At 42.7% G+C, this 22,874-nt stretch overlaps 1 long non-coding RNA gene across 1 annotated transcript in view; it reads right to left on the bottom strand.

Annotated features, from left to right (window-relative positions):
* LOC310852181 overlaps positions 1-22,874 on the bottom strand; it is a 110,531-nt gene that overhangs the window by 60,478 nt on the left and 27,179 nt on the right. The gene's annotated exons all lie outside the window — the stretch shown is intronic.

Below are 22,874 nucleotides of genomic sequence, written 5' to 3'. Positions count from 1 at the left end.
CATGATTCTTTCAAGGAAGTGTTTTAAATGGAGATGGGTATGCAGCCCAAACTGGAAAGATTCTTTGGATGCAGTATTTCAAAAATAATTTTAAAATTCAATTAGTGATGTTTTTCAGGAATATATGTGACATACATTCCCAATTAGAGTGCACATTTATTTTTGCTTTATATCTACTCTGTTTTTCCTCAAGAAAAATCAATAATAATAATAATAATAATAATAATAATAATAATAATAATAATAACAGTAGTAGTATATTATTTATACCCCGCCCATTTGGCTGGGTTTCCCCAGCCACTCTGGGCGGCTTCAAACAAAATATTAAAATACAGTAGTCCGTCAAACATTAAAAGCTTCCGTAAACAGGGCTGCCTTCAGTTGTCTTCTAAAAGTCTGGTAGTTGTTGTTCTCTTTGACATCTGGTGGGAGGGCATTCCAAAGGGCGGGTGCCACTACCAAGAAGGCCCTCTGGCTGGTTCCCTGTAGCTTTGCTTCTCGCAGTGAGGGAACCGCCAGAAGGCCCTCAGTGCTGGACCTCAGTGTCTGGGCTGAAGGATGGGGGTGGAAATGCTCCTTCAGGTATACTGGACCGAGGCCATTTAGGGAATGTTTACAAATCACCATGAACCGCTAATTCACAGGCTGCCTACAAAATCTTACTATTTTCTAGCACTTATGACACATGGAGAAATGGTCACAACCTGGGAGTATCTTGCTCTGACATGTTTTTAAATATGGTACTATAATGAAGACCAGACAAAACTGGGGAAATGCTATTCCCTGACCTCAGTGAGAAACATACAGCATGTCATCCCAAAATGCTGACCTCAGCTGCCTTTTTTCATTCTACCTCATGGTAGGAGCAGATTGACTTTGCCTAAGGTGCTTGTAGTGTTCCCCTTATCAACACACAAAGCATCATAAGGGTTGCTAATAACATACTATAGCATAATGGTGTCATGCTGTATCAGAGACTTGATGCTGGGTATGTAGGCCACAGTTTTGGAACTAATGACAATTTCTGTCATGTCCACTGAACTTTGGAACAGTTTGAATGAAGGCTGTTATTGAAACTGTGTTAAACTGATTTATCATCACCACAGGACATTAGATAAAGCAAAGTGTTTCTGCTGAAAGCATTAATCTGGGGGAAAGGGCTCTACGAATTTCTCTTTTAACACAGCAATTGAAATGTTAACTGCCTCTGCATAACCAGTCTTGTCATATTTTTTTTAAATAAAATAAAAATAAATGACAGCATTTATGGAAAACCAAGGTATCCTGCCATTCATGGCATTCTCAGCAGGCACTTAGTATGCAGAGATGTGCTGGATGATGGACATGTCAAAGGTGAGGACTCTACTAGCTCGACGTCCCACTCGTTTACAATGCCACTTAACCTCTCATCACACTCAGAACCAGTTGGCAATTTCACAGACAGCACTGGATGACAAGTTGTGAGATGTCATAAAAGGGCTGATGCGCTTAAACAAGCAGAGATTTTGCTCCTGGCTATGGGTTTGCGTGGCGAGTTCCCGCCTACCCCCAGTGGAAATAAAGACACATGGCACAGATATTTAAGGTTAATGGGCTAAATATGGCCACAACTTTATTGGTTACAGGTGATGAGCAGTATTGGCTTAGGCATTGGTCCTAACCGACTATCCGGCTTCAGCCTGTTTGCTTGAAGTCCAGGAAGGGCTAACCACCCGTAGGGGGAGTCCTGCTGATGCACATCAACTAGGAACTCCCCCAGGGTCACCGCTCGGGGGTGTGCCTTAGGCCCTCACCTCCATAGGCTTCGGACAGGGCCATGCCCCCGGAATCCTTTATCGGACTACTCTTCAATATGCGGGGGAGGTGATGGCGCTCCCCCCCTTCCATCTACATAACAATACCAATACCAATGCCTCACCGCCACTCGAGCAAAAGCTCGCTGCCAATACCCTCAAACCTGCAACCAATCCCTAATCCCAGCCATCATATCCACCAACCATACATTGTTTCCCACATCGGAAAGATGTATGCCATTCTCTCGGTAGAGGGCCACTTAGCTGAACTGGATGTTGGGGTGGTCAATGACCCAACCCCCCAGAGCTGCCACTCTACACGCCACCAAATGTACCAAAAGCTTCCTGGCAGAGGCTGAGAGCCAACCCCTGCGCGCATGGTGGGAGGGTGAAGCCCGCAACCCCACCTCCTTCTACGTCGGAAGTGCCTTTCACCCCCACCCCTCCCATCAGCCTCTGTGGAGAGTATTAGAGGTACAAATAGCTTAGCTAAATCATGTTATACAAGACTGGCCTCTTGGTGTGGATAGGTGCAAACTGTGCACCTCAATAGATTCAACAGACTTTCGCTGAATCGTGATCATGAATGAAACTGGGCGATGACACACTGAAAATCATGGGCAGCTCGAGGGTAGGTTGAACATCTCTACCATTCAAGAAAGTGAATTGGAATTAGGACCGAGCCAAAAATACGCCCTGAATCTTGCTTAACTATTTCAATTGTTAAAAATTGCCTGTCTCTTTCACTAATTTCGCCCCACCCCCAAAAGTTGACTCATCTGTTCTGAAATGTCATCCCTTTGCTGTTGTTAAAAATCTCCATTGACATCATGATATAGTCGAATCTGTTTTGTTTTCATTAAATTTATGGATTTCATGCCATTTCATTCGAGCCATTTCATTCGAGTCTCTACTGGGTGGTATCTCTCAGGGGAGCACGGTAGGCAGTATAAAAGTACAACTCAACATGTAAATAAAACTTGGCATGATGGAGCAGAGAAGGAATGGAATGCACTGCTGAAAATATAACTAATACTAATTAGTCATGATTCTCTACTATAGAATGAAATTTGTAGGATTAGCAATGCAAGCATTCACTAACTGTTTCAATATCATCTGTAGCCTAAATCCAGTCCAATTCCTATCCACTGCTTTTCAAGATAATTATAGCCTCATTCTTACTCATATATTTAGTCAGAATTTGTGTTATATTGTGTTATACTTGTGGAGACTACAAACTGGAAAGAGCAATAGGATGTTACAGGAGGGGACCCTGTCCCACTTCTTTAAAGGTAAAGGTAAAGGGACCCCTGACCATTAGGTCCAGTTGTGGCTGACTCTGGGGTTGTGGTGCTCATCTCGCTTTACTGGCCGAGGGAGCCAGCGTACAGCTTCCGGGTCCCATGGCCAGCATGACTAAGCCGCTTCTGGTGAACCAGAGCAGTGCACGGAAACACTGTTTACCTTCCCGCCAGAGCGGTACCTATTTATCTACTTGCACTTTGACGTGCTTTCGAACTGCTAGGTTGGCAGGAGCAGGGACTGAGCAATGGGAGCTCACCCCATTGTGGGGATTCGAACCGCCAACCTTCTGATCAGCAAGTCCTAGGCTTTGTGTCCTAGGCTCTGTGGTTTAACCCACAGCGCCACCCACATCCCACTTCTTTATTTCTGGTCAAATAGTGAAATGGCTAGATGTAATTGCAGTGGTAGGAGAAAAGGCCCTGAAAAGATACTGTAGTCCTGAAAGATAAGATTCTGTCATGGGCTGATTTGGGCCAAGTTACCTGCAAATTCAGTAGCTACCAGGGTCACACATCAGCAAATAGGTGACCTTTGTTTTTCCGAAACTCACCTTTCCTCCATGGACCACTTGAAAATTGGTGAAGGTCTTGGCATACCACTTAATAATCTTTCTCCATTTAGCAGTTGTAACGGGCTGCGCTAGCTTCTGTAAAAAATAATAATTTAATTTTTTCAAAAACATGCCACAGACCACCGCAATGAAGTTGAATGGTTTCACTTTGAGGGCCCCTGGGTTAACTCGTGAACTAGCAGAAACAGGATACAAGCTCAGTTAAACAGAAAATTGATAGATGTAGAAACATGGATCCCACCTTTTAGGTTTTCAATTAAAACACTCTCAAATTGAGTGGAAAGGCATTGTCTGGCTGCTGACTCCACCAGTAGATGAACAGCAGCAGGGACTAGTAGACCTGAAAAGCAAGTTTCTCAGAGGTCATGACTTCCTGGGCCTTGCCATCACTGACTCATTTATTGATTTGGAGTGCTTACATTGTCATCCCCAACCCAAGAAAAAATCTGTTGGATGGCCCTCTGCAGATGCCACAAATGAGAGCTTCCTCTAGCATAGTTTGAAAATTTGCGGAGTGACTGTGTTGGATATATGAGAACAGCATCATACACTAGGTTTCTTTTTTTTATATTCAACTTATCGGAGGTGGGGGGCAGACTAGAAAATGTGGAGTGTAGTTACAGCTCTTGTTCCTGCTCCATTTGGGTTCATGATTGTTCAGCTCCCTGGAGAGATTTTGCAGGCACAGGAAAAGCCTCTGTGAGAAAAGCATAACCGTTCTGCCCATTTCTTTCACACAGACTGCTCTGGGGGCTGGTTCTTTAAAAAGTTGAACACAACACTCTGCTGGGTGAAACACCAGAGGACTCTCACAGAAGTCCAAGGAATTTCAGTGAGATTATAGCACAGTTTCTGGGGATGAAGGGAGGGCCTCTGCACAGCCCATTGCTGACCTCAGGTTTTTATCTAGATGCAAAACTCAGTCTGAATTTAGAGGATGCTAGAAAGAAAACTCAGGTGATGTACACATTACAAGCTTGAAACACAGCTAGGCTGCTCTTTTTTTCCACTCAGAACAGTTGGCGAAGTTAAAAAGGCAGCAAAAGGCAGTATTTCATAAGAAACTACAGGATAGATACATGATAGATATGAATTGGGGCTAATATTATGAGTTCAGAATGCCACTTCCAAAGTCTGTGGTGGATGCAGGGAAACAGGAGTATGTGCATAACCTCAGTGTGAATTTGGAGGGTCCTCTTTAGGCACGTGGGTCACAGGTGGCACTGTGGTTTAAACCACAGAGCCTAGGACTTGCCGATCAGAAGGTTGGCGGTCGAATCCCCACGATGGGGTGAGCTCCTGTTGCTTGGTCCCTGCTCCTGCCAACCTAGCAGTTCAAAAGCACATCAAAGTGCAAGCAGATAAATAGGTACTGCTCTGGCAGGAAAGTAAACAGCGTTTCCATGCGCTGCTCTGGTTCGCCAGAAGCAGCTTAGTCATGCTGGCCACATGACCCGGAAGCTGTACGCTGGTTCCCCTGGCCAATAAAGCGAGATGAGCGCTGCAACCCCAGAGTCGGCCACGACTGGACCTAATGGTCAGGGGTCCCTTTACATTTACCTTTAGGTAAAATTTCTGAGAATTTGGAAAGAAGCCCAAACCAGGTGAATTTCTCAGAAGAAAGTATTCTGTGCTTCTCTGCCACAGATCCAGTCATGTTGCAAAGTGGAGTCAGCACTCAAACTCATGACACACAAAGCTACGTGTCAGGGAACTGCCATCGGAGCCAGAGGCAGAGGGAAGGCTCCAGAGGGATGCAGTCCATCTGCTGGGGAAGGAAATCAGCGTAGCACCAGTGGAGAAGGGGGGGAAGAAGGGGGAATCGGCGAGGGGGCTCCAGGACTCCTCGCCGGAGACCAGCGGGGAGAGCACGGGTCCTCCGCTGCCCACACCCTCCCTGCGCAGAAGACTTCTGCGCAGGGAGAGTAGGAGGAGACTAGGCGTCAAAGAACGTCTTTGCTGGAAGAAGTTCAAGAAACGCCCACTGACAGATTCTGCCAGTGATTGAGACAGCCACTGGTGAGTGGCTGTCCAGACAGAAAGGGTTCACCCAGGTAACCTAGCCAGGAGTGGCAACGACTTACGCACGAGCAACCCCTAGAACCATTACACTACAGAAGGCAGAAAGAGACCATAATTTTTGTAGGCGTTATGTGCCCATCAGGGATTAGCAGCTTCCATTTTGAAAGCAGGGCCTGCTGTAGATGATAAATGAATTCTTTGGGATGGGTGTTTGCTACCTCATGCGAATCAACAAAGTAATGATGAACAGATTTATTTTTTTGTCCCCTAAAGCTATAGCAAATCGCGGCCTGTTTGCCTATGTTTCTTCCTAAAATCCTAGTTAGGAGTGTCAGCAAACATTTGTAATGATGCAACCTGGAGTTCTGCTTATGATTTATGTGGCTGCTTTTTGTTAACTTGTGAAGAAAATAATGAGGCCTTTGAGAATTAAGGCAAGGTGAGTCGGTGCCCTGATTTAGAGGATAAAAATTCTCCGGCTCTGTCGACCTAGTTTACTTTGCCTGTTTCTTTACATTCAGTTTACTTTTCATTTGATGATGAGGATGATGATGATAAATCCAGGCCTGTTCCCCTTTCAAGTCAATTATAATTGTCATCCTAAAGTCGTAACCTAATTATTTTATTCCTTCACATGTTCATAGCCGATAGGGGTAAGGAAGCCTTGTGTGATATAGTGACTGAAAGGAACTAAGAGTTTTTCCACTCTGCATTTGCTTGATTTAAGAGGCATGTAAACATAATAGATGTGTTCTGGGGAAGAAGTGGTATAGATGACTTCAGGGCTCTGGTGCGCCAGAGACCAGAGAGAGTATATTACATATTCACAAACACCACTGCCAATAATGACAAGGAAAGGGATGGGCTTGAATTTTGCCTTCTTCCCATGATACCAGTGTGCCAAGAACTACTTCGATAAATTGCCAAAGACAACACTCAGTGATAACATAAGCAGTTACCTCGATACATGTTTCAAATCAGTTTTCTCCCTGGTTTCTTCTGGCACATTCTCTTGCTTTTAATCTAGGGTGCTCTGAAGATTGGGCTGATGTGACCATTGTCCTTCTCTTGTTTCCATGTCACTACAACAGATAAAGGCGCTTTGCACCTCAGCAAGTCAAGTGGCTACCCTTTTATAAGACTCTTGAAAGCACTTACTTATTTATGGAAATCCAAAGAATGTTCCTAACTATTCATCATTTATCTCATTACTATCCCACTGAAGATTTAAGCACACAAGTTCAGCACGGTGCCCCACTGTCTCCCATTGCACAGATCTCATTGACATGTATGCAGGGATCTCATTTCTACCTTAAAACTTAATAAAGCATGGGATAAAAGTGGAATATAAGCCCCCTCTTTTGTGTGTGTGTGTGCTTGAATGCAAGCAGATATGCAGAGTATATTGTTAGGCCAGCGTCTTCACAATGCGTCATATTCTCATAAAGGTATGAATGAGTTTTCTGCTTGACAGCTTGAAAAATTAGGACTGACACTGCAGAGAAAGGAAACAGAGAATCAAATAAAAAGAAGTCCTTTGCAAAAAAAAAAGTGGAGAAAAAAAGAGATTGCTGAGATTCTAAACTAAGTAGAAGGATATTCGGAGTTGAAATATAGATCAAGAGATGCAAATGGGAGAAATTGAAAACCATTGCTAAATATTTAGCAAAGTTAGAAACAGATTCAGTGGAAAGTGTATTCATAAGGGCAGGAAAGTAAGAAAAAATGTTTTTCCAAACTTCGGCTGACTCAGAGAAGACATGTTTCTATTGCCAACCAGCGAGTGGATTTTGTCTTAAGATTTTGAACGGATGTTGGTTTTGTTAACCATTTGGATGGATTTTTACAAATTTTTCCTCTATCTTGGGTTGTGCCATGTCAAGGAAATCAGATAAATTGCTGGATGCTAACTATATTGTAAACCCTTCCAGGAACGAACAGACATACAAACAGTAACAGTGTGACCACTAGCTACTGTGGCTTTGATAACACTGTAGGGTTGCCAAACCTCTGGAAAAACCCAGACATGTCCTCTTTCTGGGGGGCCAACGTCCATCTGGGCAGATTTTACATTTTAAAGGAAATGTCTGAGTTTTTCGGGCTCGGGCTTGGTCTGTTCTGCATGCTGCGGCTGCTGCCAGCCCGAGCTGGGCTGTCCTCTTTTTTGCTCTTCAAGATATGGCAACCCTAATAGCAGCATCACTGTAATTTTTAAATTCATTTATGGAAATAGTAGTTCCAAGTTGTTGTTGGATAATTTATTGTCCTCCTTTCACCCGCAAGCCCCAGGGGCAAGATACAGCAATTTGAAAATCAATATTAAAGGCAGTTAGAACAAATTACAGTCAAAGGAATAGGTGCTGCACACTGGAGGGAAAGCACACTGGGTAAAAATCAGCAATCCTATTGTGAAAGTCTGTAAAAATTAAGAACAATTTTGAGGGCAGCTTTTGCTTCCAGAGTGTGGATGCACAATTAAAACACAACAGACCAGCAATTAGCTTCAAAAATATACAAAGGGCAATATCTAGCCAAAGTTAAGTCCCATTGATTAAAAAAAAAGTTAAGCAAATGCTTTATTTTCAATAGTACTCAATGGATATTGTTGTTTAGTCGTGTCCGACTCTTCGTGACCCCATGGACCAGAGCACGCCAGGCACTCCTGTCTTCCACTGCCTCCTGCAATTTGGTCAAACTCATGCTGGTAGCTTCAAGAACACTGTCCAACCATCTCGTCCTCTGTCGTCCCCTTCTCCTTGTGCCCTCAATATTTCCCAACATCAGGGTCTTTTCCAGGGAGTTTTCTCTTCTCATGAGGTGGCCAAAGTATTGGAGCCTCAGCTTCAGGATCTGTCCTTCCAGTGAGCACTCAGGGCTGATTTCCTTCAGAATGGATAGGTTTGATCTTCTTGCATTCCCTGGGGCTCTCAAGAGTCTCATCCAGCACCATAATTCAAAAGCATCAATTCTTCGGCAATCAGCCTTCTTTATGGTCCAGCTCTCACTTCCATACATCACTACTTGGAAAGCCATAGCTTTAACTATACAGACCTTTGTTGGCAAGGTGATGTTTGAAGTGTTTAATTTGGGCTGAATTGTGCCCAGAATTAATATAATTTCCTAAATCTTGTATTTACCAACCACTGTCTGTGGGATAATATTGTTCGTTAGCTTTTGCCAGCCACAAAAACTTCAGACAAAGCCTTGTTACAGGAATGAAGTAAAACCACTCAATATTTTAGGGAAAGTTTTCGAGGAACACCCCCCCCCATAGAACTACAATTCCCAGCATTCATTGGGAAGAGGGATTGACTGTTAAACTACCCTGAGGGGACCACCAGCTCTGTGATGGGAATAGCAGCTCTTACCACCCTTAACTAACTACTGTTCCCAGAATTATTTGGGGAACGCAGTGGCTGTTTAAAGCAGCACACACTGTTCTCAATGTGTAGTGCATAGAATTACAGAATCACAGTTAGAAGGGACCATGAGAGTCATCTAGTCCAACCAGGGCCAGATTTAGGTTTGATGAGGCCCTAAGCTACTGAAGGTAATATGTCCAGCTGTCCATTGTCAACAACAAATAGTCACTTTTTTGTGCTGAATATATGCTCATTCCCTTATGTTGCCTGATCATCAGTCTACAAGCACTCTTTAATATTAGATTACAGGTACAACAGTTTTACCTACATTCAACTGTGGTGCACTGCAGTCTGCAGATGCATGCTAAATGTTGCCACGCAGCCAGTCCATGCAGAATTTAGTCACCCTTTATATAGAAATGAGCAAACCAGTGATATTTTAGGGAGCAGGCTAGCAGGTGGGGCCCATTACTTACATCATGGAAGCTTACACAACACAAAACACTGTTGCTGTATGTAGGTTTTATTTTATTTGTTTTTTTATCTTATATTTTTGGAAATGTACATCCAGTTTATTTCCTTTAATGGGGGGGGGACCAAGAGAGTGGGGCCCTAAGCTATAGCTTGTTTAGCTTATACGTAAATCCGACACTGAGCCAAACCACCTGCAATGCAGGAAATCTTTGCCCAATGTGAGTGGTCTTATACAGGGAACATTAGATCAAGTCGAAACCACCAAATTCTACGTATAAATACACTCAGATGGATTCCTTTTCTGTCCCTAGAGGGCAACAGGGTGCAGCACAGATTGCATGGCACACAGCTTTTCCCTTCAACTCCTTGCTTGCTTCTTCCTGCTTCCCATGCCTCTGTCACCTGAAGCATGTGTCTTAATCTACCTAATGATAGGACCAGAACAGAAGCTACCTGGACATCAGGAGTCAGAGTAAAATGTAAGAGAGGCAGAATGAATGTGTTTGTGTAGAAAGCTAAATCCTCACGGTGAAGTTTTCATTTTCAGATGCTAATTAACATTCACACAACAATGGCTTGGATTTCTCTCCCCTCTTTTTCCTCTGCTTTAATTAATAACATCTGGGCATCTGGAAGCAAAACTGAAAGCACTAAATGTTCAGCAGCTAGAAAATTTTGTGTACCAGATGAGGGAACTGAGGAAGTGGCGGAAGCACTCGGGAGAATAGAAGTGATTTCTGCAAGAAACATTTCATGCCTTGTTTCTTCCCACAAAGGTGAGATGGCAGCAAGGAAGAAAGATGTTGAAGAGCAAAGTGAGATTTTGATTCTCCCCAGCTGCTTGGTGCCCAAGAATTCTCAGAAAGAAGACAAAGAAAGAATGAACAACCAGAAGAGATAATGGGGTGTGTGTGTGTGTATGAGGGATTGTGAAGTGAACATGAACAGGAAAAGAAGGTGATAAGGGAAAATAGAGCTGCAGACAGGGGAAGAAAATAGGCATTACAAAATGTCTATTTTATTATATTCCCAGTGCAAGAATTTCATGTTTGGGGTTGTGGATAAGTTTCCTGAACAAGCAGCATATTTGAAAAAAACACACAAATGGCTAAAACCAGATGTTGCGTATTTAAGCTAATTGTGGATAGGAATATGCCTGGATTGTGCATTACAATATTTAGGAGGATATCTGTGCTTTTGAAATGGGAAGACGACGACAGCATGTGATTTTACAGTTTCCTTTTTGTGCTGATCACACTTCTGCATGTCTTTCCAAATCTGCTGCTTGGTATGTCAGACTATCATTTCAGAATCCTCACCCTCACTATGTGATCAGCATCACAAGTGTCAAATGGAGAAAAGCCTTTATAGCTCGTGGTTCCAATCTATGCACTCCACCATAGTTGACGGAACCTCTTGCTGGATTTCTTATGAAGAGAGAGTTTTCCAGTGTGGATTTAATATGCCTGAAGATTTTTCCCACTACTTACTGGTTTGCCCAGTCTATGAGGACCTAAGAGCAGCCTTGTTCAGTGATTTAAATATCCCAGTTGAGAGATCGATTGGGTATCTGCAATTCTTATTTTTTCTTCCTCAGAGACAATCATATGCTCCCTGCTGCAATAAATATTTCTAATGCCAAGGTCCTTTCTCAGTTATTGTTTGGCATTCCAATTTGGATACAAGCATTTAATAATAGAGAAGTTGAGCAAATTCAAGCGACTTTTCTTTGTTAGATCCTTGGTGCCCCTAAATGCATAAGTTACTTAACCTTATGTGTTGAAACCGGTTAACATCTGATGGAAACCAAAGAATGGCTCACTACAATCATTCATCTCCATCTGGTATGCAGGCTGAGACCCTATCTGCCCACGGACTGATTCGCCAGAGTGGTGCATGCTCTAGTTATCTCTCGCTTGAAGTACTGTAATGCGCTTTATGTGGGGCTACCTTTGAAGGTGACCCGGAAACTACAACTAATCGAGAATGTGGCAGCGAGACTGGTGACAGGGGGAGGCCGCCAAGACCACATAACACCGGTCTTGAAAGACTTACATTGGCTCCCAGTACGTTTCCGAGCACAATTCAAAGTGTTGGTGCTGACCTTTAAAGCCCTAAACAGCCTTGGTCCAGTATACCTGAAGGAGTATCTCCACCCCCATTGTTCTGCCTGGACACTGAGGTCTAACGCTGAGGGCCTTCTGGCAGTTTCCTTGCTGCGAGAAGCCAAGTTACAGAGAACCAGGCAGCGGGCCTTCTCGGTAGTGGCACCTGCCCTGTGGTACACCCTCCCACCAGGTGTCAAAGAGAAAAACAACTACCAGACTTTTAGAAGACATCTGAAGGCAGCCCTGTTTAGGGAAGCTTCTAATGTTTGATGGTCTATTGTATTTTAATATTTTGTTGGAAGCTGCCCAGAGTGGCTGGGGAAACCCAGCCAGATGGGTGGGGTATAAATAATAATTTATTTATTTATCATCATCATCATCATCATCATCATGCCTGGCTGAAAGTCCACTTTAGAACAACATCTAACTCCTTCTTAACCTTGAAGACCACATTTCATCTAGATGGCATAGAGCAGGCACGACCAACTTCTAAGTGACTGCGATCTACTCCCAGTATAAAAATGCTGGTCGTGATCTACCCTTGGAGGGGGGAAGGGGGGGCAAGCCAAAGTTGTTGTTGTTGAACTTTTTTTTGAATCATAATTGACCAGTTGGACATCCCTCGCATAGAGCAATTCAAGATGAAATTCGTTGTTTGGGCATTGTTCTCGAGAGTCTTGAGGCATGTGACAAAAGTTACATATTTCAAATAATCCATCCATCAATAATAGTTGTGAGATCTCCAACTACTAAAAAGCAAAGGGGCAAATAAGGCAGGGACTTTTTAGTGCTTACACTGTCATTGTGGAACTCTTTGCTGCGCAAAATCCAACTCAGCTTATTCCCTGGAGACTGTCAGCATTTGATGAGTTGGATAGCACTTTTATCGCTAATAGATTTTACCTGCTCTTGTCCTCTTGTCCTATTTGCTCTTATTTTTGTTTTTAGTTGACTTAAGATCATCGTTCCCCCCCTTTAAAATCCTGCTTCTAATTGATTTTAGTTTAAATTTGCTAACAGTGGTTTTGAATAGTTTTGATGATATTGCAATATGCTTTGGGGCGCCCTTGAGTTTGAAAGACAGGATATCAATAAAATAGACTATATAACAAAAGTCATTCTGCACCTATGTAATTCACAGGATCCATAAAATGTTTTCACTGGATTGTCATGAAAACACTTAACAAAATTATTATAAGACCATTTATTGCAGTCACGCATCATACCAGCTGGAGAATTCCTACATTGCCAGTGCTAGCTTTTTGTCACAAAGCCCCACAGTAAATTGCTTTTAGTTCAAACACTCTTGTTGCTAAGAGGACTATGAATTGTATAATTTTTTACCAGTGAAGCAAAGCATGTTTTCTGAGTGTCTGGCTTCTCAAATCCCCTGTGAAAGGGGAAAAATGCCATGTTTGTTGTATCTACATCTAAAAACTTGTATCCATGTGTGGTTTGTGAAGCAATATTTCATAGTAAGCTCTCCCAGGTGGGTAGCAAGTTCTGATCTTCTGAACATCCATCTAATTCAATCCAGTAGAGCATTTTAACAGATAAAATGTGCAATTAAAGCCTCTCTTTTTCAACTTCAACAATATTCAGTAATTGCCTCGCCACTTTTCTTTCCTCCAGATTTGCTTAGCCACACAAAGTCTAGAAAATATCCACTGGAAATGGCAAATGTTTCAGTATTATAAAAATCAGGAGAGATGAACTCAAAGTCTAAGGTAAAAACTTTGCTTCACAGAGACCTGTTGTTGTTGTTGTTGCTGCTGGAATACATAGTTTGGATTTTTTAAAAAAATCTTCCTGCTGGTTGGGAGAAGAGGCTTGATATCACATTAAAAAATCTGACCAAGTTTCTGGTGCTCATTTTAGGTACAAATTTAAAGACTTGAGAAACTTGCTATTGTACATAATGGCTGCTGTTTATTCAGGGGTGCTGTAATGATTTGGAAACTGTTGCTAAGACATCCCTCTACATCTGGAAATTAGTTTGTGTTCCAAAGACAGAAAATTGCAAATAATTTGCATGCTTAATCTTCAGTATAAATCCAATGGATGATATTCAATCTAAGTTGTATTCAATGTGACTCAATTATTTTAAAGGGTCTACTGTGAGTATGCCTTAGTTGGATAGTTCCTAATAATATAATGAACATCATTGCTCTCTAGGACAGCATTCATAGCCCTTGATGTTCAGAAGAATTAGGAGTTTCCCCAAGTCACCAAACAGACTGTGGTGCATGCTCTGGTTATGTCCCGCTGGGAGTACTGCAATGCGCTCTACGTGGGGCTACCTTTGAAGGTGACCTGGAAACTGCAACTAATCCAGAATGTGGCAGCTAGACTGGTGACTGGGAGTGGTCAACGAGAAAGCCCTAAACGGCCTCAGCTCAGTATACCTGAAGGAGCGTCTCCACCCCCATCGTTCAGCCTGAAGTCCAGCTCCGAGGGCCTTCTGATGGTTTTCTCCCTGCAAAAAGTGAGGCTGCAGGGAACCAGGCAGAGGGCCTTCTTGTCAGGAGTGCGTGCAGGAGCCAGGCCCTGTGACTGGTAGGGCCTCACATGACTGGGTCCTTCTTGAGTTTGGCCTGGAAGGGCAAGGTGCAGCCGCACAGGTGAGGCTTGACAGAAGACTCGTAGCACCTGGTGGCAAGGACCAGGAGGGGTATATAAGACCAGCATTTCCCTCTGGCTCTTTGTCACAGCAACACGCTACCCACTTAGCTGTGCTTTGGCTTCCTGACTCCTGGTATCATGACTCTTGGACCCTTGGCTTCCTGACTCCTGGTATCTTGACCCTTGGACTCTTGGCTTCCTGACTCCTGGTATCCTGACTCTGGGACCCTTGGCTTCCTGACTCCTGGTCTCCTGACCCTTGGACTCTTGGCTTCCTGACTCCTTGTTTTCTGACCCTGGACTGCTGATTCCTGCTTCCCGATCTCTACCCCGGTCCTGACGTACCAAGCCAGGACTCTGACTGCCTGTAAACTGGACAGTGACACTTTTCAGTAGTGGCACCCGCCCTGTGGAACACCCTCCCATTAAGATGTCAAGGAAATAAGCAACTATGTGACTTTTAGAAGACATATGAAGGCAGCCCTGTTTAGGGAAGTTTTTAATGTTTGATGTTTTATCATGTTTTTAATATTCTGTTGGGAGCCACCCAGAGTGGCTGGGGAAACCCAACCAGAAGAGTGGGGTATAAATAAAGTGTTGTTGTTGTTGATAATAACCAACCACCACCACAACAACAACTAATTAATGGAATTTAAGCTTTTCTAAACGGCTATAAATTTGCCCTATGGGACTGGAGATACAATTGTTTAATCCATGTAAAATCCATGTAAAATCCCAAAACACCATTTAAAATGTTACCACCTGAATATAACAATCCCTACATTTGCCAGAGGGAAACTCTTCTAAAAACTATTCATTGTGCCATGTTTGTAAAGAATTTTAGTTCATACAGAGCTTACCTTGGGATGTTTAATTCACAGTAAATGCCTATTGCCAAAGTTAGTAACATCTTGTTGGGGAGAAAACACAGTTTGTCCTCAATGCCCTTATGTTTGATCAAAGGAAATGAACAGAGGTATAAAACAGGAAAGACAAATGATCCAAGGTCATTGGATAGGAAGAGATAACATATGCTGGGGCTTCCCTCTGTTGCAGAACTGAGTGATAGAACACAGGTCCAGACCAGACAGAGGAATATTAATGTAGTGTTACAACTCATTCATCAGATTAGGAGAGTTTATGTAGCACCATGGACCACAATGGAACACTGGAAGATTTAAACAGAGCATCAATTTTAACTGGAATATATGCATTAGGAGGTATTTATGTAGGCTAACTGTAAGAGAGAAAAATCCCCAAAGTCAAGGGGGGGGGGATCCTGATTCCAAGGGGTAACCAATGATTTATTAAGCAAGCAGATGGTCCTGATAAGTACAGGTGCTATCGCTCTGTGGTAGCTCATATAAGACATGAGGAACAGCTCACCTTTCAGCTAGCCAAATATCCCTGGAACAGTTGTTCAGAAAATTGTGGAGCCTTTTAAAATTGAGTACAGATTTGGCTGCTTTGTGCCTGTTGACCATGAACAACTGCAATCCAAAGCATGTCTTCTAAGAAGTAAGTCACTTTGAACTGAGGTCAGAGTATTCTTCCCACAGAAGTAGAAATCTTGCTTTGCATATTTCAATGCGAGAGAGCCCTCCAGTGTAAGCAATATTACTCTGGCGTGGGGGTCATGGGAGGCTGCAGAACAGAAAGTGATCAAAGAGAAAAAATGTATAGCCGTTGAATTTATTACCACAGAAAGCATATTGATCATGTTATAAAGAACCAAGATTGCAAATGCAATCCTAGGCTTACCACCTTGGCTATATGTCCTCTGAAACAAGAAGGCTTACTTTCCAACAGATCTTCTTAGGATCAAGGCATCGGATTATGATATTTGTTTTAAATCTCTCCAGATGCACAACCCCTGTTTAGATGTTATGCCTGAACAGGGGATGTAATCATAAGGAGAGGGTGCAGAGGGCCTTCTTCTGATGGCCTCGGCCCAGTATACATGAAGGAGCATCTCCACCCCCATCGCTCAGCCCAGACACTGAGGTCCAGCTCCGAGGGCCTTCTGGTGGTTCCCTCTCTGCAAGAAGTGAGGTTACAGGGAACCAGGCAGAGGGCCTTCTCGGTAGTGGCACCCACCTTGTGGAACGCCCTCTCATCAGATGTCAAAGAAATAAACAACCATCGGACTTTTAGAAGACATCTGAAGGCAGCCCCATTTAGGGAATCTTTTAATATTTGATGAATCATTATTTTTTAATATTCCGCTGGAAGCTGCCCTGAGTGTCTGGACCAAACAGATGGACGGGGTATAAATTGTTGTTGTTGTTGTTACTTAATGCTTCTATCAACGAGCACAAACAAATCCCCTGAACATTAGGAAACTTCCTGTCAGGGAGATGCATTACTCCAGTGCTGAAGGCAGCCCTGTTCATGGACATTTTTGATGTTGGATGTTTTATCACTTTATTATTATTATTATTCTATTGGGAGCCACCCAGAGTGGCCAGGGAAACCCAGCCAGATGGATGGGGTATAAATAATAAATTAATATTACTACTACTACTACTACTACTACTACTACTACTACTACTACTACTGGTGTTCACTGTTCCTGTCAGTCATAATGCCTTAATGGGGAAATGGTTTTGTACTTTTCATGGAAAGGAATGAGAAATCTCATTTAATTGTTTTGGGGCAAATGCCTGACCACAAAGTAAACTGAAGCCTGCCTGCCCATGTCCTCGGGCATGTGGTCTGCTCTTCAGATCATCATGTGATCTGCACAAGGTTTTAAGTTCATTTGAGTGAAGGTGTTTCAAACCTGCCCACGATAGTGAACAATGGCTTCTCAGGGTTTCCAACTGCATCAAATACACTTAGAGCTCCTCTAATACTTTTGCACTAATGGAATGAGTATCTGAAATGCATTTCATTGGCCTAGAAATGCTGAGGGCGGAGCTTGCATTCAAGGTCCTGCTCCCATTCCTGGTATTGCTTACTTTGTAGTCAGCTTACATATGGTGCAATTCCCTCTGTGCATGTTTTAGGGCAAGCAGAGAACAGTCAAATTAGAGTACCTGTTTGCTCTCCTGAATAATTCTCTATATGAATTATTGTGCGGCCTTTGCTTCTGAAAGGTGTTTGGTTATTCCTTTACGGACAACATAAAACGGAGGAAAAGACAAACAAAATGGTCCTTGTGAATTACTTCATTTAAAACTTTTTAAAATCTGCTTGCTAAAATGTCTGCAAATATTTTGTAATCCACATTTAGGAGGGAGATGGGGCGGTAATTCTTAAGTTGTGTCTTTTCAGTTTCTAGTTTAGGTATCAATGTGATGAAAGCTTCTTTCCACGACTCCGGTGCCTTCTTCCCCTCCATAATTTCATTGCAAACCTCCATTAATGGATGTATCAGATAGTCTTTCAATGTCTTATAATATTTGGAGGTAAGCCCATCTGGCCCTGGAGATTTGCCCAATTGCATGTTCTGAATGGCTTCTTCAATCTCTTGTTGTGTTATTTTGTAGTTCAGGATTGTTCTATTTTCTTGAGACAGCTTTGGTAGACCATTCCTTGTCAAAAATTGTTCTATCTCAACCTCATTTTGCGGCCCTTGGGTGTATAATTGTTTGAAATATCTCTGGAAACACTTTCTGATCTCCATTGGATTCTGAATATTTCTTCCTTCTATCTCTAAATTTGTGACCGTATTTAATTTTTGTCTCTTTTTCAACTGCCATGCTAACAGTTTCCCACATTTATTTGCCGATTCAAATGATCTTTGTTTCATTAGCTTAACTTTCCACTCCACTTCCTGATTTATCAATTTAGAATATTGTGCTTGGTAAAGTTTAATTTCTCTCAAAATCTCTTTTGACTTCGGTCTCGATCTTAACTTCTTCTCACAATCTTTGATTTTCTCCAAGATCTTGTCCTTTTTCTCATTCTGTGTTCTTTTCTTTATAGTGTTCTGTTGTATCAAGAACCCCCTCATAACCGCTTTACTTGCGTCCCAGATGATTCTTTTTTCCACCGTAGTGTTCAAATTTATCTCAAAATAGTCCTTCAAAGCTTTTTGGGCCTTTTTAGTAATCTCCTGATCTCTAAACAAATTGTCATTCATCTTCCATCTAAAGGAGCCGGTTGGAGTTAGTCTCATATCCATCTTTACGGCATTATGGTCGGAGCAGGTCTTTGGGCAGATTTCCACTTTTCTAGTCTTAGGTGCCAGAACTCTAGTTATCCATATTTGGTCGATTCTTGTCCACGTCAGTTGGGCTTCAGAAAAGAATGTTCCTTCTCTTCCCAGGGGGTTCTTTGTTCTCCAAATGTCAATCAAGTCCATATTGTCAGTCAGTTCAAAAAATGTTTTAGGTAGTCTGCCATCTTTTGTCACATTTTGGCTATGTGACTTATCCATGTTGGTCGATGCCACCCCATTCATGTCTCCCATCATGATGATGTTGTCATAGTTCAGATAGTCCAGCATTATCTCATGCAGCTTCTTATAAAATTCCGATTTCCCCTCATTTGGCGCATAGATTCCTAATATCAAAAACTTTTCTCCTTGGTTTTGTATCTCAATTGCCAAAATTCTTCCTTGCTCATCTTTAAATAAAAATTTTGGTGACAGGCTCTCTTTTGCATATATCACCACACCTCTTTTCTTGACTCGGTCCGAAGAAATAAATTCTTGGCCTAATCTTTTGTTTATTAACACTTTTCTGTGGAGCCTAGTCACATGTGTTTCTTGCAGGCAAATAATGTCCAATTGTTCTTTTTTCAATATGTGAAGTATTCTTCTCCTTTTTTCCGGAGAGTTGGCGCCATTGATGTTCCAACTCAGAAGTTGCAGAGACATCCTGGACAAATCTGTTATTCCTCTAGTGGTGGTATCTTTTTCTCCTGGTCTTCAGACCCCGAAGGTGTAGGTGTAGGTGCAGGCGATGCTCCAGACCCTGAAGGTCTTTCGATCCCTTTCTGAAGGTCCTCTCCGTAGTTACTCAAAAAATTTTCTTTAACCTCGGCTGCTTTTAATTTTCATTTTCTTCCCTCTGAATGTGAAAGATAATCCTTGGGGAAATTCCCACCTAAAAACAATTGAATTGCTCCTCAGCAATCTTGCTAACTCAGTGTAGGTGGATCTAAGGTCCAGAAGTTGTTTTGGGATATCTTTGTAGATCTCTGCTCTTCTATCCAAAATTTCAAGTGACTTTTCGTAATGTAGGCTTAGTATTTTGTCCCTTTCCTCCTTAGATCTCAAAGTAATCAAACAGTCTCTGGGCCTGTCTTTCCTTGTTAATTTTCCAAGTCTAAAAGCAGTCACAATTTTAAAGTCCTTTTCTTCCTTCAAAGGCCAAAACTTGGAAAATTCTTTTGTCAGGAACTCAATTAAATTCCCTTGTTCAAGTTCTAATATTGACCTCAATCTCAAATTATTTTCCCGAGCCCGTAGTTCTATCATAGACAGATAGGCCTGCTGTTCTCCAATTTGCTTATGCAATGGTTTTACCTCCTGCTTCAATTCTTCAGCTTTTTGGTTGGCTTCCTCTGCCAGTTTTCGATTTTCTGCGGTGGCTTCAAATAATTTGCCAATTGATTGTGCATTCAAAGTAACTTGTTCAGTTAATTTATTAACACTGGCTGTATTTTGGTCAATCTTAGCCGTTTGCTCATTCGCTTTTTTGTCTAAAGCCTCCAATTTTTCAAAGATTTTATCTAGAACTGAAGTGGATCCTCCTGCTGCCATATCTTCCAGCAAAGGTTGCTCAATTCCTTCTTCCACTTCCAAAACAGCAGGGACAGATGATCTACGCGGCTGTGAAGTTAAAGTCAAAGTTGTTTGTTTAGCTTTAGCTTTAGCCGCTCTTGTTTTCCCAGTGCCACTCATTCCAATTCTGTCTGCTAGTCAAGGTCAAACTGAGTGTGTTCCCATAGGAATCCACCAGCCCAGAGGGTAAACAGTCAGATAGGAGGAAAGGAAAGAGAAAGCAGAGTCACATGCAGTTGTAAGTCCAAAATCCTCTAGAGGGAGTTCAAATGTGTTTTGAGGGAAGAAGTCAAATTGTTAAAATCAATTATTTGAAACTCCAGTCCTTTCAAAGTTCTGATACTTCTAAAACAATGTCCGAACAGCCATTAGTCTCCAAAGAACCTTCAGTTTTCCTGTAGGTAGCAGAGTTGGCCTTAAAAACATAACCATGTCTCCAGCAAGTGCCAGAAAAGATGATTCAATATAACAGTTCCAGTAACACTCAACTTGTAGCAAACCAAAGCAACAAAGTGTCAAAATTTGCAATCTGACAGTTCTGTCAAACAGGCAGTCTGACTGCCTGGGTTTCTCTGTAAAATTGTAGTTCCAGCAGAAGAGGTAAAGCACAGTCCATACTAAAAAGTAGATCACTTAAACAATTAAATCCTAGATCTCCATAGAAACAGCTCCAGTAGATGTACAGATTGATTACTTTTAGCGCCTTTTCAAAGGCTCCAAACATCAAAGTCTTTTGCTTTAGATCTTAAGCAGAGGCGAGAGACGGACTTCCTGGTTGCGTCTCCCGCTTTTAGCCGAATTAACAATAATTTAGCCTCCAATTCTTCTATCTTTTCTTACTCACGGGTTGCTGCTTTCAAATCGGATGTTCCCAGGAAAAAAGGTCAGCGCTCACCGACAGCAGCTACGTGGCTTCACTCCACAGAAAGAGTGATCGACTCACAGCACCCCGCCAGCCCTTCCACATTCCGAAACCCCTTACGGGGTCTCTTCACCGTTTCGGGGGGCGCTTCTGGTGCCCGCCGAGTCCCACGGCCACAAGCTTTCGCTGCCTGTGGTTTTCCGATGTGGGTCTCCGCTTCGCCGTAGCAGACGACCCGTTTCTGCGGAGCTCCCCCTTCACAGTTAGAAGAGGGCAGCCATTGTCGTTCGCGCCGCCTCCGGAAGTCTTGTTCCCAGGTAGACATTTGCTCCCAGGTAGACATTTGTTTGCTAACACAAGGAACATTATTGACATTTTGGAACTTTTGCAAACAAATATTAATACAAAAGCAGTGTTAATATTTATAGATGCGGAGAAGGCCTTTGATAACATCTCATGGAAGTTTATGAAGAAAAATTTGGAAGGGATGGGAGTGGGACGGGGATTTGAGAATGGGATAGAGGCAATTTATTCAGAACAAAAGGCTAAATTGATAGTGAAAAATGTGGTGACGGAAGAGTTCAAAATCGAAAAAGGAACACGACAAGGTTGCCCTATCTCCCCTTTGTTATTTATTTCGGTCCTGGAGGTGCTCTTGAATATGATTAGAGGAGACCGGTTGGTGGAAGGAATTCAGGTCGGAGCGAAACAGTATAAACTTAAAGCATTTGCAGATGACCTAGTTTTGACCCTACAGGAGCCAGAATCTAGCACGAAAAGGGTATTACAATTGATTCAGGAGTTTGGTCGGGTGGCGGGATTTAAACTCAACAAGCAGAAAACTAAGGTATTGGGGACAAATTAACACCTTTAGAATCAGAAAGGTTTCAGAAAGAGACAGAGTTAAACGTGGTTAAAAAAGTAAGATACCTAGGGGTAAACATAACAGCGAAAAACATGAGTTTATTTCAGGATAACTATGAAAAGTGTTAGGGACGCAGGTGGCGCTGTGGGTTAAAGCCTCAGCGCCTAGGACTTGCCGATCGAAAGGTCGGCGGTTCGAATCCCTGCGGCGGGGTGCGCTCCCGCTGCTCGGTCCCAGCGCCTGCCAACCTAGCAGTTCGAAAGCACCTCCGGGTGCAAGTAGATAAATAGGGACCGCTTACCAGCGGGAAGGTAAACGGCGTTTCCGTGTGCGGCTCTGGCTCGCCAGATGCAGCTTTGTCACGCTGGCCACGTGACCCGGAAGTGTCTCCGGACAGCGCTGGCCCCTGGCCTCTTGAGTGAGATGGGCGCACAACCCCAGAGTCTGGCAAGACTGGCCCGTACGGGCAGGGGTACCTTTACCTTTACCTATGAAAAGTGTTGGTCTGAAATCAAAAGGGATTTAGAAGTTTGGTCAAGATTGAAACTTTCCTTGTCAGGACGAATTGCTGCTATAAAGATGAATGTATTGCCAAAAATGCTGTTTTTGTTCCAGACTTTACAGATTGTGGATAAAATGGAGTGTTTTGGGAGGTGGCAAAGAGATATTTCCAAATTTGTCTGGCAGGGCAAAAAGCCCAGAATTAAGTTCAAGATACTAATTGATGCTAAAGAAAGAGGGGGCTTTGCCCTGCCAGACTTAAAGTTGTACTATGAATCAGCAGCTTTCTGCTGGTTGAAAGACTGGCTGCTTCTTGAAAACACTGAGGTTTTGGATCTGGAAGGTTTTAACAATGCTTATGGATGGCATGCATATTTGTGGTATGACAAGGTCAAAAGTCATAAGGCTTTCAAGAACCATATTGTTAGGAAAGCAGTGTTTAATGTCTGGATAAAATATAAAGACCTATTGGAAAATAAGACCCCAAGGTGGTTATCACCAATGGAAGCTAAGGCCCGGAAAAGACTCAATATGGAGGCCAAATGGCCGAAATATTGGGAAATAATAGAAAAAGATGGAGATAATTGGAGGTTGCAGAGTTTGGAGAAACTAAAAGATAAAGTGCGAGATTGGTTACATTACGCTCAGATCAAAG

This window comes from Podarcis gaigeae, assembly GCF_964106915.1.
Source record: "Podarcis gaigeae genome assembly, chromosome: 9".
NCBI classification, from domain to species: domain Eukaryota; kingdom Metazoa; phylum Chordata; class Lepidosauria; order Squamata; family Lacertidae; genus Podarcis; species Podarcis gaigeae.
This window is presented reverse-complemented; position numbering and strand designations above follow the sequence as displayed.